The sequence below is a fragment of the Macaca mulatta genome, chromosome 8, assembly GCF_049350105.2.
Source record: "Macaca mulatta isolate MMU2019108-1 chromosome 8, T2T-MMU8v2.0, whole genome shotgun sequence".
NCBI lineage: Eukaryota > Metazoa > Chordata > Mammalia > Primates > Cercopithecidae > Macaca > Macaca mulatta.
Genome location: NC_133413.1, coordinates 122,491,203 through 122,497,583, shown reverse-complemented (window position 1 = coordinate 122,497,583; position 6,381 = coordinate 122,491,203). Strand labels below are relative to the sequence as shown.

Below are 6,381 nucleotides of genomic sequence, written 5' to 3'. Positions count from 1 at the left end.
AATGGAGGGGCACATGGGGAATGAATGTCTGACAATATATAAAAGGGAGAGAGCCCGAACATGTCAATGCTAATTGGAGGCTCCTGATCACTCTAGCCCCAACAACCATCTGTGTGCACCCACACAGAGAATCAAAATGGGAAGAGCAGAACTGCCTCGCCGAGCCCGGTCAACCCACAGACTCATGAGAGATAAGTACAGTGGTTGCTGTTTCAAGCCATTCAGTTTGGGGTATTGTGTTAAGAAGTGATAAACGATGAACACAACTATATCAAAATGGCTTATGGAGGTTTTATTCATTAAAATAAAACTTATTAACTTTCCATAATGTGCCAGGTATGGAATTGAGGATACAATGGTAAAAATTCTTGCCCACATGGAAGCAGAACCTGGCAGGTTACAGACATAAAGTCAAATGCTTACGACAAAGTGCTGTAAAGGCAAATTGTGAAATGCTGCGGAGAAATCTGAGGTCAACATAGTCCTGGAGGCTCCTGAGGAAGTAAATTTGAATTGAAATAAGAAGGATAGGTAGGCATATTAACAAGGTAAAGCGACAGTGGGAAACATATTTTCCGCAGGAGAGACAGCCTGTGCAAAGTTTCTTTAGTAGGAAGAAGTTATGTAAGGTGTTCAAAAGTAACTACCAAGGCTGTAGCACTGAGAATTAAGGGAGAGAAGGACAAGATGAATATGATTAGGGACAGATTAGGCAGAGTCTTGTAGGCCATGTCAGAGAAGAACTAATTTATGTACAAAGCACATCCTTTCCACCCTTAATTTTTTGTTATATACAAAATGATCTATCACTATCAAGAGGGTTATATTATGCTGAGTGGGAATCCTTTTGTATTTGCCCTTTTGGCAGAGAGGGAGGATTGCCTTAAAAATATAGATATGAGTTCACAAGCCACACTTGAGATGTACGAAATCCACGTGTTCCAAAGCTCATCATCAGAATTCAGTATTTAAAAAAAAATCTCCCCTGCAACTCAGATGCAAAGAATTTACGGACTAGTATGTGGGAACCACAGGTTTCAAGGAACAAGTGCTACAATTGTCTTGCCCAATTTAAAAGCAAAAAAATGGAGGTTAAGCAACATCGCTTTGGTTGCACAGTTAGCTAATTGCATAGCTGAAATTCTTTCACAGGCAGCTTGACTCCAGAACCTGTGATTTTTAAACCATATGCTGCAGTGGCCATTAAGGACATCTCTGATGATGATATGAACAAGTTGTTTAAATATTTTAAGCTTTGTGCAGTGGCAGCATTGTAACCAATGAGGCTTATCCAAGGCACAATTATTGCTAATTAAATATCTTATTTCTGTTTCCTTACATTTAAACAGAGGAAACCGGGCTACATGATTTCTTCATTCCCTCTAAGAAAGAAACGTTTTGTCTACCTCACTTCTCATAGTTTGGAAATGAACAGCAGTGTACAATATGAGAGTATGGAGGAAACTCATCACCATTCACAGCTGCCGATTACATATGTACACACCTGATATGTCATCAGTTCACACTTTCAGGTTCTACGACCATATGAACAAAACATGTTTTGTTCAGGCCTCCAAGAATATTTGAAAGAAGCTAAGGTCCTTTATTTTAACAAAAATGAAGGAGGAGCACATGTGTATTCATTTCTCAGGGAAGAATAGACCCAGGACTGGATTTCTGATGATCTGGGTGAGAGAAGCCCACAGGTGCATTGTATGGAGCTGCATGAGAGCCAAAGAACAGGTTTCAGGGTGTATACCAAGTCAACTCAAGCAGACAGCCAAAACAAAGCATCCATTCAAATGAGAAGCTGACAGTTTTTCCAATACTGAGAAGAGAGCAACAGCTGATATGGAACCTGTAGTTTCTATTCAACCCAGTCTGGAGAGAAACATTGAGCTTAGAAAACTTGCTTGAGCTTGAGAAATGATGACGAGATACAAAGGCCGAGTGCTGCAGGGACTTTTTATAATTCACCTGTGGCATTTTTCTGGGTTAACACACTAAAGAGGATCAAATTTCTTTTCCCTCTCTGCTTTTCACATTTTATCTGACTCATTTTATCTGTCACATCCTTAGCGTTGAGCTAATTAAGGAAGGAAATTCTGAATATGACCACAATATTATTTTCCTGTAAAATACATCACAATCTCAGAACTCATTTGTTTCAAAAACCCAATTCCCTGTGGCAAATGAGAGGACAGGTATACTGCACACTTGAAAGACCTTTAAGTAATAATTAAGCTGTGATTAGAAACTGAATTTATTAAATTACTTCATAAATGCTGCTTAACACCAAGAGATTATTTAGGAACAGGAAACTCCAAGGTATTTTTATTGAAATAATAATTATCCTTCTTTTCTACATATAAATTTTCTTCTTAAAAGTTTGTGCTTAAATATCATTAAGCGACAGTCTGAGACATGGGTGATTATCAGAGAAGATCAAGAGAAACGACTTTTCTACAGTTTATTGACCAGGGAACAATTTCTCGTCATTTTGCTCCCCAACAAGGAATAAATATCTGACAAGAGAGTAGCATTTTCACAAACGATTCTTAAAAGACCAAGTTCTGTGAAAACATCTTCATCTCAGTTTCTTTTATGGTGCATTTTTGTTTTTCTTAAAAAGCATTACTTTTATGGTGGAGTATTTTAATGTCTCTATACATAAAATGAAGCAAATTACAAAAGTGAAGGGGAAAGAACCTATATTTAAAGGATCATAAAAATGGAGTTTTATTGAGGTCCGTAGTTGCTTTTAAGTATCTTAAGTTATCATGATCATATACCATCTAAATATTGATAAATCATATGTCTACTAATTTGGAAGTAGTAGAGGTATATTTTAAAATAAATTCTGTTTCACAATGTTATGTAAGTAATAACTGAGTATTCAATGTGCTAATCTTGTCCCTTGCAGTATTTTATTAAAATTATACATTGGAGTATTTCCATATTTAAGATCCATAAACCTGAAGAGACAGATGGCTAAATGCTGCACAGATAAATGAAAATGATGAAAAATTTCAGAAAGGTTACTGTAGTACTGTTAGTACATTTATCCACCATGCTAGTTCAATCTGCTTCTGTCTAGACAACTTAAATATTGAGGACCTTTTCAATTAGGAAAATAATTTTTATACTTCATTCAACCTGTGTTAGTAGAAACCACATATATTCTTACTTACATTATAATTTATTCATAGACAAAGTGCTGCATTTACTTTATATCCTGTCATTCTTAAGTGGAGCATATATTAATGCTATGTGTGTTAGGCAACATCTGTTATTGAAAATTATGGCTCATCTTTTCAAAAATTATTTAGATTTTGGACAAGTTTGTGGAAGCTTGATATCTTATGTAGGAAGTATTTAATAAAACTATTTGAAAAAATGGATGCTAAATATGCTAAACAACAATTACCCAGAAAAAATTTAGAGTTTGAGTTTGAGGCATGCCAAATAAGTTGAAGCATTATTTCATTTATTTTTCCTCTGACTTGTCTCTTGGACAAGAAGCTTAGGGTCTGACAGAAAATAATGGATAAATAACCCAGGAAACAATAACCTACAATAATATAGTTAAATGTGGTAGCTTTAACACATGAGCTCATACCAGTACTTCCTGAAATTACACTGAATTATACTGAATACATAAAAATATTATAAACCTATGAGTGATTGTGAAAGATGAGGTAACACCAAAGATGATTTTGCAAATCAACACAATTTTGCAAAAAATAGACTGATGAATCATAAATGAATTAGCTAAATATAGAAAGATGAAAACTTACAACCATGCAGTATAAAAAAGACCACTACTAAACAAATTAATTTGTATCTCAAAATGCCCAAAAGAAAACAGTCAGAGGCACTAGGTAACTATGAAAATAGGTTGGAGATAGTTTGATTAAGAAGTAATCAGGCAGACTGTCACTCCAAATTCACTAAACTGGGTAAGTATCACTCTTACTCTGGCAGGAGAAAGGAGGCATATTGGTGGAAGAACTTTAACAAAACAGTCTCTGTTCTTCTGCCCCTTAGACACTATAGAAAGACGGGACTTGTTCTGCCCAAAACCGAGAACCGGAAGAACAAGAGTTCATCTAAGAATAAGTCTCCTGCCTTCTTTACCTTAAGTGTTATGAGAATTCTGACAGCCAAAGTTATTACAACTGCAGTCCCATGCCCCATAAACACACTCTCTCTCTCTCTCTCTCTCTCTCTCTCTCTCTCTTAAGATCCATCAAACCAGCAAAATATTGGTGAGAATAAGACCCAAACAATGACGTAGTTCCCACCTGATTATTCTACTCTAAAGCCCAAAAGAACAAATCATACCCCAACAAAGGGTCCTCTATTAGTTTGCTAGTCTGCCATAATTAACTACCACAAACTAGGTGATTTAAAATAACAGAAATGTATTATCTTGCAGTTCTGGAGGCAAACGTCTGAAATTGAGATGTCCACAGGACTATTCTCCCTCTGAAGGATCTGGGGAAGATTCTTCCATGCCTTCTAGCTTCTGGTGGCCATGGACACTCCTTAGCTTCTTTGTTTTCTTCCCTCTGAAAATTTTTGTGTCTGATTCTGTCTCTCTTTCTTCTTATAACGGCACTACTCGTTGGATTTAAGGCCAACTCTAAACCAGTATAACCTTATCTTGATTTAACTATTCCATCTGCAAAGACCTTCTTTCCAAATAAAGTCACATACTGAGGTTCTGCGTGAACACGGATTTTGGGGAGGTGCTATTCAACTCAGTGGAGATTCCCACTATTTTATTGTTTCAAGTGTGAATAATTTGTCCAACCTGTATCTTCTCTTCTTTTAGTGGAGGAATAAGACCATGTGATTGACAGTTACAGATCCATAAAAAGGAAGAGAAGAAAGAAAATTTGTGCATAAAAACAAAATTAAATGAGCAAAACAGATGCTTGCTAAAATATCTTTTGCTTCTATAAAATTGTGTAACTCAAATTTATATTTTATTTCAACAAATGATACAGTTTATATGCATTAAAAATATGACAAATTTGATTGGTATTGGTTAAGATTTGCATCTGTCAAAAATTTGTACCATTTTTATCTTCTGAATAAGAATTCTTCAAATATAATATTTATTTTAAAAATCAGAGTGAAATGTATTCAATATTTACTACAGCAGCTACTTAAAAACTACCTTTTCTAAGCATAATATAAAGATACAGTCTCTACTTCTGTATATCTAATAGATTTAAGAACTAACTATTTAAAGTGACTTTCATGATTGAAAATTGGTTTACCCTATCATTTAATGTTTGTTTTAATAAAAATCTGGTTTTCTTTTTTCCTAGGAATATATCAAACAAGCACAGCAGCAACTACAAATGGTATGCTTCTGTAAGTGGCTTTCTATGATTTATTATTGTGGAGAATAAAAACAAGTATGCAGATTTATCTTACCTTTTCTTATCTTCTAGAAATCCTAAACTCAAATATGGAGTTCAAATTTCTGATACCTGTTCATTCTGATTCCTTCCGATATAGTTTGTTATGTTTTATATTTCAAGATGTTTGTTTGTTCTGCAAGAATAAATATATGATGGTGTAAATAGAGAAAATAAGAGTTTTCTCTATTTTCATATAACTCCAGCTCCTAATATCTATGTAATCTAACAAGCTACTTACCCTAAGCCTCAATGTTTTCCTTTGAAAAAGAATAATGTCCACCTTACCAGATCTTTATGAAAATTAAATGAGATAATGTATTTAGCACAGCATTTAGCACCATATCATGTTCATTTATTCATTCTACTTATCTAAACGTCTTTTAAACTTCTGTATCAGTGATTATCAGTTACAGAAAACGATGTTAAATTAACAGAGATAAAATATGACCTAATGAAATTTAGGATAATTAAATGCCCCCAAAATGGGGCTACAATCACTAAAACTATAACTATATATAAATTCTATGTTAAAAGGAGTTACATAGCATGGGTAACTATAAACTCACGAACCTAAGTTTTATTTGTCTCAGATTAATCTGATTACTTTTATTAACCTATGTATACTCTGTAGGTTTTCTCCCTTGCCCTAAAATATCTTCTCTACATGTCTTCATCTTTGAAATCTTGACAAAAGCAGTAGACTTATGCTGCATCAAGATGAGTGATAAAGCAGCACAACAGATGACAATCCTTCCCACTGTAACTTCGGTGTGGTGTACCCAGACTGAGGCACTGCTTCCCACTCATGAACTGCTGCAACCTAATTTTGAGTCAACGAGACACGATTTCACATAGATTTATCTCTGTCCCCAACAGAGTGGTGAGTACAATGTTTGATATTCCAAATAAGCATTTCTGGAACGAAAATTAATTCTGTAGGTCTTAG

The 6,381-nt window shown here is 34.8% G+C and overlaps 1 pseudogene; it reads left to right on the top strand.

Annotated features, from left to right (window-relative positions):
* The first annotated feature begins 1,251 nt into the window (after positions 1–1,251).
* Positions 1,252–1,329, top strand: LOC114680554 (U4 spliceosomal RNA; annotated as a pseudogene).
* The last annotated feature ends 5,052 nt before the right edge of the window (positions 1,330–6,381 follow it).